Source organism: Nelumbo nucifera, chromosome 4, assembly GCF_055504915.1.
Source record: "Nelumbo nucifera cultivar China Antique chromosome 4, China Antique-T2T, whole genome shotgun sequence".
Lineage (NCBI taxonomy): Eukaryota > Viridiplantae > Streptophyta > Magnoliopsida > Proteales > Nelumbonaceae > Nelumbo > Nelumbo nucifera.
Window position 1 is genome coordinate 82564769 of NC_142652.1, and position 12483 is coordinate 82577251.

Sequence of the window (12483 nt, forward strand, 5' to 3'; positions counted from 1 at the left end):
GCCACAGGTTGATCACTATGCCAATGTCGAGATGAAGCCGAAGGTTAACACTGGGAACAAAGATGTTATTTGTGAATACTGCAATAAGCCTAAACACACTAAAGACACCTGTTGGAAGCTGCATCAAGAGCTCATTCCTATCAGACTCAAGAAAGAAAATGGTGGGAAAAGAATTGAAACTAGAAAAGGTGGAAATGCAAATGTAGCCACCTCTTCACAAGGTGAACAAGGACAGGGTGGAGAGAAGTATGGCCGCTAGGGTTGAGTATTAGAAGTATGGCCGAATAATCAGTCATTTGCAGTCCACTGCTACAACTCCTTCAAAGACTATTCCTTACTCTGCATATGCTCACTTAGGTATTCGTGCCACTACACACCATGCTTCTATCTCAAGTACTCATAAAATCCCTTGGATAATTGATTATGGTGTTTATGACCATATGACCAGTGTTCCACAATTATTCACCTCTTACCAACTTCTTTCTGGTCGGGATAAGATATCCCTTGTTGATGGCTCTCTTGCCCTATCACGAGAAAGGGAGACATTAAGACCTCTAATGTCCTTTTATTTCTTCATATTGTGTTTTTCAGGACACGAAATCTCAAAAGGTGATTGGGAGTGGCCACGAGACGAATGGGATCTATCTATTAGACATGCCTAAGTAGAGCCAAGTACAACCTAAGAGAACTGCATTTGTTTCAGAGTCCACTATTCGTATTATGTTATGTCATAATCGTTTGGGTCATTTGTCCCTTTCTTCATTGAGTCAGTTGTTTCGAGAGTTATTTAAAGGAATTAGTCATTCGAGTCTACATTGTGAGTCTTGTGAGTTCTTGAAGCATTGTAAGAACACTTATCCTTCAAGTAATAAAAGATCGACTATTCATTTTAATATTGTTCACTTTGATATGTGGAGGCCTTACCATTTACCGTGTAAGGGTGGCTATAGATATTTCATCCTGTTTATTGATGATTTTTCACAATATACATGATTTACCTTAGGGAAAAAAACCCATAATGTACCCTTAAGTTTTATGACAATTGTCTAAAACCTCCCCTATTGTTAACTTTCCGTCACACTCAGTCACATGTCATTACGTGACTAATATATTTTTCAAAAATTCTGACAGTACCCTTCTACCTCTATTCGGATGATTGTCTTCCATGTATATCAAAGACAAAGAGCAACTCGGGAGGGGCGACCTAAGATAATCTAATCTCACTACAACAATGTGGAGAAGGATTTCTTCTCAATTTCAGACTTGGTTTCATGGAGATCTGTTGTGAAACTTGATACGTATGAGTCGTTGTCTTTTTCTTACTGTCAATTTCGGTTTGCATGTTCCCTGATCTCATCTATGACATGTTCTGACCCATGAGCCACTAGGTATTCCAAAACAGTTAGTGCCTTGTACACATTCTGCCAATTCTTGTCGGTATCATTTATCCTCTTGCAGATGACTGCCATTATCATCTGGTATTCATGATAATTCCTGGTAGCCTGTGCAATATCCACTAGGCAGGAACTTCAAGAACTTTCTTGTTCTGAAAAGTCTATAGTTCACAAGCTCTTAGAGGACAGTTGGACACTAGAATGCAAACAAGCGAGAGCGAACTCTAGCCAAGAGAGGTCATTGAATTGGAGTTGCTGCTTTTGAGCATTCTTAGTCGAACTACCATCGCTTCAAGCTTGGCTTCTCTAACCCTCCATGGTTCTTTCAGTTGGTCTCTCTCTCGGAATTCAGGTGCACTTTATGATCCACAAGCCATCAGGGCATTTATATGGTCATCATGAGTGGTCGAGGCTGCCCATCAATCAACAACTTGCAATTGGAATATTGGCAATGGCCAATTATCATGTGGGTGCATTGGTAGGATCATCATCATGAGATGGCGCTGCTTGGTTCAACACCAGCCGAATGCTTAGTCCTCCCATCGAGGAAGGAATCAGTGGTTATTGGTGGGCAGCTAGTGGTGGCATGAAGACTAATCAAGAGGAGTTGCAGATGCTCGATCAAAGGCCTTCTTCATGATCATTGCAATCTAACTGCACAAATCCCTTGAAATGTATATCACCAGAAAACTTTTTTGTGTGCTGCAATACAACCTTAAAGCATACATTTTTATGATCTGAATTTTTTTAACATTTTTACGATCTACAAACGAGTGGTCTCTAAAGCAAATGTCGCCAACTTCCTCGCTTTGAGCCCCTCTCGACTCAAATAAACCGATTATTGGCTCTTTCAGGCGCAATTCCGTCTAAAAATGGAAATGCTTGACAACTGATAGGACAGAATTTTGAGATGATAGGCCTCTCCAAATTTATATCCACAACTGAAATGCTTGACAATCGACAGAAAACAGCAAAAAGGGATTCCATAGGTTTTTAAATTTGCCTTGTTTCCTAAACCATGGACAGTTTGGTTTCCTTCCCATTTCCCCCATAGTCAATTTCCTCGAACATTGGATCTGAGTTATTAGTTTAGAGAACAGGGACAGAGAACTCAGAACAGGGTATTCTGACATGAATACAGATACTTGTATAAATAATAGTTTCCGTTTAATGGCCATTTTCCAACATAAGTAACAGTTGCCGGCATTGTGCCAACATAAATACAGGCTGTTGGCGTCAAAAACCATGGATCTTGACCCCTATTTTCGCTATTGTGGTTAGAATAACCACCACTACTACCGCTCCTTTTTTACTTCTCTTCAACGCCATCACCATCGTCGGATCTCACCGAACCCATCTGTGATTCTATAACAGAAGAAGAGGAAGAAGCAGAACCCTTTAGAGCAAAAAATCTAGCAGAGAAGAGATCACGACTTTTTCATCAATTGAGTTTTATTTTTTAAATTTAAGGTATAGTGAAGGGCAAATTTGACATTTCATTTTTTCCGTTAATACTTAACGACAATGTCAATTGTCAGAAAACTTAGGGGGTACTTTAAGACAATATGTAAACAACAAGGGTAAAGTTAGTCAATTTCCTAAACCATAGGGGTACTTTAAGAAATTTGCCCTTTACCTTATGCGCTCTTATGTTGAAGTGCCTAAACTTGTGCAATAGTTCCGTGAACACATAATCACTCAGTTTAATACCGACATCAAAATATTCTGATCGGACAATGCTAAGGAATACTTTGAGGACCTTATCTCCTATCGTGATAAGTTTGGGGCTGTTCTGTTCATCAGAGTTCCTGCGCCCGCACTCCACAACAAAAATGTAGTAGTGGAGAGGAAAAACAGACACATTGTGGAAGTTGCAAGGAGCATCCTTTTCACTACCCATGTTCCTGTGAAGTTTTGGGGTGATTCAGTTGTAACAGCTACCTACCTTATTAACTGCATGCCTTCTCGAGTCTTGGGGTTAAAATCTCCTTTTAGAGTCCTCTTTCTTGTTGTTGAGATTTTCTCTATTCCTCCGTGGGTCTTTAGTTGCACTTGTTATGTCCACATTCCTAGTTTTAAGAGACATAAGTTTAACCCAAAGCTCAAAAGCAATGTTTTAGAAGCACAAGGCACAAGGGCCAATTTGCGCCTAAGGCGCAAGGCACAAGGCGAGGCGTGCGCCTTTTCGAAGCAAGGCGCAAAAATACAAAAAAAAAAACTAAAAAATCCAAAAAAAATAAAAAAAATATTAAACAATATATTAATAAAAAAATATAAACTTAAATCTTAAAATAATGTTTTAAAAAACCTATTATCTAAAATTAAAATACATAAACATAAGATGTAAAGCATACTCAAATGAGAATTTAAAAATAAAATCAAATATATATAACATTTTCAAGCATGTAAAACCTATAATCTCTTTTTTCACTCAATTGCATTATTAAAAGTAGCTAATGTAATGTAAAACATATTACATTCCTGATTCTATGAGCCACCTTTGTGCCACGCCCCTTGAAGCAAGCCCAAACAAGTCCACGTTAGGTCTTAAACTCTTAGTTTTCACACAAAAAACTGATTTTATAGTTTTCATTGCTTTTTAAGAAGACATTTTACAGTTTCAAAAGGCACATGCCTGGGATGAGGCGCATCAGGCACACGCCTAGGTACACCAAGCGTGCGCTTTTTGAAAGGGTTACGCCTAGGACCTAGGCGAGGCGCATACCCAGAAATGCACCTCACCTGTGCGCCTAGGCACGCCTTTTAGATCATTGCTCAAAAGTGTAACTTCCTTGGTTATGCCTCCACACAGAAAGGGTATTGTTGTTTTGATCCCATTAGTGGCACCCGGTTTGTTTCCATGGATGTCACCTTTGCAGAGTCAGTTCCTTTTTATAGTCGTCCTTTAGAGGGAGAGAGATCTCTTGAGTTGTTTTCTTCATCCCTTCCTTTGCGAACTCCAATTGAGTCTTGTGTCGAACCCTCCATGATACCCCATTCCCGTGGAGGGATCCTCTCCTTTGAGGTCCTCCATTCCTACTCCTCCCCCTCCTCCTGCTAGCCCTCCAGTTTTTACCACTCATCCTATTCTCTAGAGGTGGTACCAGCGGCAAAAGCTAAGGCAAATACAAGTTGATCCCACACCTCAATTGAGTCTCAAGCGCTTCCAATTACTGAAGAGAGGACATGTCCATCACTTCCTCCACCAGCACCATCGTTTCCAGACCTTGACCTACCCATTTCTTTGAGAAAAGGTAAGAGGAAATGTACAACTCATTGTATTTCCAAACACCTTTCCGACAACTTGTTGCCCCCATCCTACTCTGCCTTTGTACCCTCCATTTCCTCTCAACCCATCCCAAAGTCTACTTCAGAAGCCTTAGCTACGCCAGAATGGAGGGATGATATTTAGATTAAGATAGAAGCCCTCCATAAAAACAATACCTGGGATATTGTTGACTTGCCAGCTAGGAAGGAACGTGTTGGATGCAAGTGGGTTTTCACTATCAAGTATTGCACAGATGGGTCAATTGAGAGGTATAAGGCTCACCTTGTTACTAAGGGAAATACCTAGTTATAAGGGATAGATTACATTGAGACCTTTTCTCCAGTTGTTAAAATGACTTCATTGAGAGTTCTTTTATCCTTGGCAGTGAGCTATGATTGGCCTCTGTATCAGTTTGATGTTAAGAATGCATTCCTGAATGGTGATCTTGTTCAGTTCGGTTAAAACAATCTCCACATGCTTGGTTTGACAAGTTTAGGGCTGGCTCCTTGTATATATGGCAAGGAGATGAAAGGTAAGGTGTGGAGATTGAAGAAATCACTTTATGGCCTAAAGCAATCTCCACATGCTTGGTTTGACAAGTTTAGGGCTACCCTCTTTTGTTAAGATTAAAGGCACTCTAGTGACATTCCTTATTACTCATGTAGACGATATTGTGGTTATTGGCAATGATACAGAAGAAGTTAGTTCTCTCAAGAAGTTTCTTGGTTCTAATTTCTAAATTTGAGATAAAAGATTTAGGGAAGTTGTGGTATTTTCTTAGCATTAAGGTTGCTAGGTCCGAGGAAGGTATCTTTATTTCTCAACGGAAGTATGTGTTGGATCTTCTTACTGAGACTGGAAAACTTGGTGCTAAACCTGCCTCTACCCCTATTGAATCATAAACTCTCAACTAATGATGGAGAACTTTTAACTGATAGGGGAGTGTTTCAGAGATTAATTATCTATGTATGACTCGTCCAGGCATTTCATATGTTGTGAGTGTCATCAGCCAGTTCACGCATGCTCCTAGAGACATATGGCTGTTGCAGAAAGGGTGTTATGCCATCTCAAGGGAACCCTAGGAAGGGTATATTGTTTTCTAAAATTGGAAACATGAAGGTATAAGCATATAAAGATGTTGATTGGGCAGGAAATGTGGATGACAGGAGATCCACATCAGGTTATTGTGCTATGGTAACCGGAAATATTGTTTCATGGAGAAGCAAAAAGTAGTCAGCGGTTGCTAGATCTTCAGCTGAGGTAGAGTATAGAGCAATGGCCCATGGGGTTTCTAAGTTGTTATGGCTTAAATCTCTCCTTGATGAGATGGGTGTTTCATGTGACAAGCCATTGATGTTGTATTGTGATAACCAAACTGCTATTAACACTGCTCACAACCAAGTTCAGTATGATCGAACTAAGCACATTGAGATAGACAGACACTTTATGCAGGAGAGAGTGGCTTCAGGAGAGGTGTGCCTGCCTTTCATTGCATCAAAAGAGCAGCTAATAGATCTTCTAACCAAGGGAGTTTCAAAGGCAAAGCTCAACATTATGTAAGCAAGCCGGGCATGATTGACATCTATGCTCAGCTTGAGGAGTGTAGTGAGAATGGGCCGAATGGGCCTTAGTTTTCTTTATTTCTTTTAAGTAGTGGCTAAAGTTATGTTTGTTGGTTATGGGGCTTAGTTATTGACTTTCTTTTGTTTCTTTAATTATTTCTTTAGTGTTGGTCGCCCCATTAAGGGCATCCAAGTAAATGAATTTAATTTTAGAATTTAGTAAAAGAGATCAAGGGGGGGCTAGAGAGAGAGGTTAGAAGTCTTCTTTTCTCTCTTCCCTTCTCTTCTTCTACCACAACCTATTGATGAAACCTCTTTCTTCTCCCCCTTTCTCTTCCTTTCTTTCTTTTCCTATATTTTCTGAATTACTGCAAGTGTACTTCTCAACTCTTCTAATAGTCTTGGGAAACCTTATCCTATTGAGGAAGTTTGGGGTAAGTAGGTCCCTCCATGGGTTGGGGCTCTTTGTTGGGAGGTGCTCTCAAAAAGAATTAACACTTCTGATCTTCTTCAAAGAAAAATGCCTCTTTGGTGCTTACAAGGTTTCAAAAAACTAGGCATTGTTGAGGCATAATGGCCCAAAAAGGTGTGGCGTAAGCCTCAAAGTTTAAGAGAAAAATTAATTAAAGTTTGTAAATTGATGAAAATAACTTGTAATATACTAAATTAAAATGAAAGAAGGTATACATATCTATAAACTAGAAGTTTATAAGCAATAAGTTTTGGCATTTAAGCATTAAATAAAATAATAACTAATCAACTAACAATTATAAACATTTTATATTTCATGTAAAAATAAAGAAATTAGAAGAAAGGAAACAACTTAGTTGATTTGATATATGCAAATAATAATAATATTATTATTTATTATTGTTATTGTTATTATTATTATTAGGAAAAAAATCAATTAGGAGAAGAGATGAGAAAAATAGCAAACTTGGGACATTACATTTAGAATAATAAGAAAAATCTCACTTGATTTATTCAAAAGAAACTAAGAACTTGATTAGTCATTTTTGTATTGAACGATCTTAAAACACCAAGAATAACTAATAGAATTCGATTTCATTTTTACCTTTTTATTTGGTCCATAATTATTTAAATGTTTTTTATATGTTTAAAATTATAAAAATATATATTTTTGCATTAAATCACTAACTAATCATAGATATTCGAGGCTTACACCTTTTTACACCTCAGGCTATGCTTCACGCCTTGAGGCTTACGCCTCATTTTGACAAAGGCTTAAGCCTCACATCAAACTTTCAAAGTTGTGAGGCTTAAGCCTTGAGGCAAAATTTGTGTGCCTCGCCTCAAGGGTTAAGCCTTTTACAATGAGTGCTTATCCCCTAACTAGTGCATTCTCTACAAGGCCAACAGTGAGTAGTCATGCTACCAGTTACTAATCTCCTATCCCTTTGTTTCTAAAATTTGGGTTAGGATTTGTCTCTATTTGGCCACAAGTGGACCCCTCCCCAGCAAACGTGCAAAGCCTTTTCCACTCCTCTACTGGCAGTTGGACTAAGAAGAGGGGTAGAGTTCTGAGGAGATGAATATAAGCTGCAGTTTGTTGGACAGTCTAGGAGTAATTCATTTGCCGATTTACTAGCCAAACAAGGGTGGGAAGGGATAAGTTCTTTTGGGCTATGATTATCTCCCCCCACATTTGTACTTTTTCTTAATTCTAATGAAATGCTTTTGTTATTGATTTAAAGAAAAAAAAAACAGTATGTAGAGCTATGTTGATTCTTGAAAATCCTAGCTTTTCTCTTCAGCTATTCACAATGTACACCGCCGATTCAGGGTAGCAACTATGCACTTCAAACAAGCTTCTAACCTTATTCCATACCTCAGAAGAGAATCTGCATTTTAGTAACAAATGATTGACTGATTCATCATGCTCCTAACAAAGAATACATATGGTTATGTCCAGCAGCATACCTTTCCTCACCAAATTATCCCTGCTTAAAAACCTGTTCAGATAGGCAATCCACACAAAAAAATCCTACCTTTGTGGGCACACTCTTACATCACACAATGTTAACTAGGACGGGCTCATCCTCTGACCTAGAGATGAAGTTGTAAAAAGATTTAACAAAGAAACTTTGGATTCCTCCCACTACCAAGTTCGTCTATTCTCTCTCCCTGTATCCACTTGAGTACTATATAGTTTAGGGTTTCTAGCCGTTAAGGGCAACTTTTTGCCCTTAATATCAATAAAAATAATATTTTTTATATAATAACCGAAATGAGATATCTTTTTTTGAAAAATATCAAATAAGGGCATTCGTCTTCCTCCTCTGGCTTCTCTATTAACGTTTTCCATCGATAACAGTCGAGTGACAACCTCTCAGCCAAACCATGACCTTCAATCCATCGGCCATGTGTGCCATCAAGAGCGAAACAAAAACAGGCTCGAACTCAAACTGCTTCAGCAGCGAATCCATCACGTACTTCATCTAAACAAAAGCCATCTCTTTCCTCAGCACACCCTGCGTCCGGCTTGAAACACCGGGAACTTGAAGTGCCGCTCGGACCCAAGACACAACGCTCGTTTAATCGGACGACCAACTTCTCTGTCTATCTTCTCTCTCCAAAAGCGGAAAGTGAAAGCGTGATGTGTTGACGATGCTGACGTTGTGACGCAGGCGTCCAAACTTTGTGAAGTCTTCTTGCCATTCTTGTTCAACTCTGATTGGCTATTTTTAAACCATTTGATTTCTCCTTCGATTTGAACACTTATAGACAGATATATAAATCCTCAAATAACAATCACAATGCTAAGGGTGGAATAACTGACTTTTACCCTTGGATGCAGAAATTGACAGTAACACCACACAGCCCACGCTAGTCTCTGTTATGTTTACTATATATGAAGGAGGGTTGGTTGCAATGATGATGATTGATGAGTAAACGAGAAATAGTCCCAGCAAACGCTAGTTTCAGCTATGTTCACTCGACTTAGAGTTATCAACGGCAAACGTTAATAGAGAAGCCACCGAATGAGGAAGATGAATGCCCTTATTTGATATTTAAAAAAAAAATAAAGATATCTCATTTCAATTATTATATAAAAAATATTATTTTTATTAATATCAAGGGCAAAAAGTTGCCCTTAACCGCTAGAAACCCTATCGTTTATGCAACAATTCCACCAATGACCCCACTTCCCAATAATTCAAATTTTGTCTAAAATGAGGCGCCCATACCAAACTTCCATTCTGCACAAGCAAAATTCCTGTAACCTTATTTAGCTACTGCCACCCATGTCCAGAGACCACCTTGATTCTCTCCAAATCACCAAAACCACTTTCCCAACATAGCAATATTGACATCCTTCACCCTCCACACACCCAAACCCACTTGAAGCTTTCTACCAAAAAAACACCCTTGAAGCATAGGTTTACAAGTCTTATTCCAACTGAACAGATTATATTTTTTCTTCACACCCCTCCAACCTCTTCATAAAAACTCTCATCTTCTTCTGTATGGAATTTGCCACTCCAGAAGGAATTGGGTACAATGAGAGTAAATACATAGGAAGGGAAGACGACACACTTTTTAACAAAGTTATTTTACCTTCATAAGACAAATATTTAGCTTTCCAGGAGGCCAATCTCTTGTCTAATCTCTCCACAATAGGTTCCCATATAGATTAAGAATTACACCTAGCTCCCAAAGCCACCCCTATATACTTTAGAGGCAGTTTTCCCGTTCTACACCCCCATTCCTCCACCCACCTTTATTAAAACTGGTTCTGGACAGTTCTAATTGTTCAGATTCTCTGCATCATTTCTTTTGCAACGTCTACATTATTTTCATTTCACATTTTTAAACTTGATAATGATGTCATTAGTTTTGAGGTTCTGATGTTACACACTAGTATTTGCTTCTAAACTCATCGGCCCTATTCAGCATAAAGTATAGTATCCACCTCTTTAAGAGCTTCAAACCTAAGAGTGAATCCAACAGGAAATGAAAAGAACAAAAAACAAAATGAAGCTTAGACGATGAACAGTGAAAATGAAAAACCAAACAAGATGTATGTTGTACTGGTCAGAAGTTTGTCCAGAGGTATGAACACCACTGGACTTTTCAACAAGTTGTACTAGCAAAGGATAGCTGGATTTTTTAAAGTGCTAGCAATCCAACATATCAACATAAAAATGGCAAACCATATCCAAGTATGCCAGTTCCAGCAAGCCCAAGATACATCAAAGGAAGGGAGCACTACCATATACAAAGATGTGGATGCTGATGGAATGGAAACCTCCAGCTAATATGCTGAAGATGAATTTTTATGGCAGCTCTATGGGTAACCAGGGAAGGGCAGGCATATGGGGAGTCTTTAGAAACCACCAAGGGATGGCTTTGTATTCAGGACCAATTGGCTATGGAACTCAGTTAAGGCTGGATTTCTCCCAACTGGTGCTTTTTGTCTAAATTGAATGGAAAGAATGCTTACCATCCCTGAATCTCCTGCACCTGCATTTGGGAATGGTTTTGCTCTCTTTTTGGTTGCAGGTAGATCCCTCCTGTTAGTTTGGATAGACTCTTTAGCCTGTCTTTCCTGAGGACCATTAAGAGAAGAGGTAGAATATTGTGGAAATGCACAAAGGCAGTGGTAACTTGGACAGTTTGGGAGGATAGGAAAAGAATTTTTGAGGAAAAAGAGATGAATAAAGAGGCAGTTATTGAGGTTGTTATAATAAGGGGAGCAAAATTGGGTGAAAACTTAGTCAAGAATTTTTTTTGTTTAGATTTTACAATGGAAGACTTCAGAAATTGGGAGTCAATAGCAAACTCCTCTAGGAAGCAAAAAATCCTCGAGGTTTGGTCACCTCCAGATGGAGGATGGATGAAACTAAATTTTGAGAGAAGTAATTTGGGGCCTTTGGGCAACTCGAGACCTTCTGGAGTTGGAATGATTCGAGATGAGGATGGGAACATATGTGGACTGTTTTCCAACTGGACAATGTGATTTTAGTAAAGGTAGAATTTATGGCTGCTTTTTTTTGGGGTACTTAAAACTAAGGAGATGGGAATCATAAGGTTGATTGTGGAAAGGGATTCAAAAATAGTAACCGGGTGGTTGAAGAAAGGAGAGGGAGTGATATAGCACTCAGAAATGATCTCAAGTGGTTCAAGATGCTGTCAAGATTTTTGAGCATTCAAGTAAGGTGGGTAAGAAGATCCACTAATGTCTTGGCAGATGAATTAGCTAACATAGAAATCATTTGTATTGGGCTCAATTGTGTATTAGGATGATGGGATTCTTTTGATATAAAGAGAGATCAGATTTAACAACCTCTTGTTGTAATTCTTTTTCTTTTAATGTATTTAATAAAACTCTGTGTTACTGATCCCCCCCCCAAAAAAAAAATAGTGGCTCTATTACAAGTACAGAGACTAGGACTACAGCTTGGTGTTAGGGACTTGGAAGTTGAAGGAGAATCACAACTAGTCATATCCTGGACCGAGCAAGTAAATTTGGCACCTTGGAACGAAATGGATCTCCTAGCAAAGAAAATTAATCCCAAGTTCATCTGTGTCACGACAGACCTCTTTTATTTTGGGCATGTAGATATAGTTGTTAGTGTGGTCCCACTTTATATTTTCTTTTGTCTTTATGTTATTTCATGGTAGTTATAGTAGTTAGGTCAGTTAAATATGTTTTTTCTTTCTTATGTAGGTGGCAGGGGTATTATTGGAACATCACTAATGTTTAATTGCAAACATATAAATAGATTGGTGGGGCGGCAAGACGTAACTAGCCGCACCCTTTTTCTTTCTCTCCTCTTCTTCTCCTCTGTTCTCTGTTTATTTTTCTTCTCTTTTCTTACTGAATTCACATCAGAAAACAAGCAGATTATAGTTTCCTTTATTCAAGTTGGTATCAGATCCAACCTAGGGTTGATTAGGGTCCTCATGTGAGCCTGTTCCAGTCGAACGGATGAGAACTTTCTAGTACTGTAAGTTCTGCATCATTGCCTGATTCTTGGAGGTTGCGGGAAACTTTAGTTGCTGCCCAAGGGATTGCATGACCTTTGGAGACTGCCCGGTGACCAGAAAGGATCAGAGAAAATAAGCAAGTTCAAAATTAGGGTTTAAACTGAAGATTGAAGGTGGCAATCAGTTTTCCTTTTTACTGAGACCGACACTGAGTAGAAGCAAAACTGTAATCTGATGTAACAAGGGTTGGTTGGAATATTCCAACAGTTGCACTAAGTTTCTTTATTAATTAATGAAAACCTTTGGC

At 38.7% G+C, this 12483-nt stretch overlaps 1 protein-coding gene across 2 annotated transcripts in view; it reads right to left on the bottom strand.

Moving 5' to 3' along the window:
• The window catches only part of LOC104606152 (uncharacterized), a 58990-nt gene that overhangs the window by 23703 nt on the left and 22804 nt on the right, over window positions 1–12483 (bottom strand). The gene's annotated exons all lie outside the window — the stretch shown is intronic.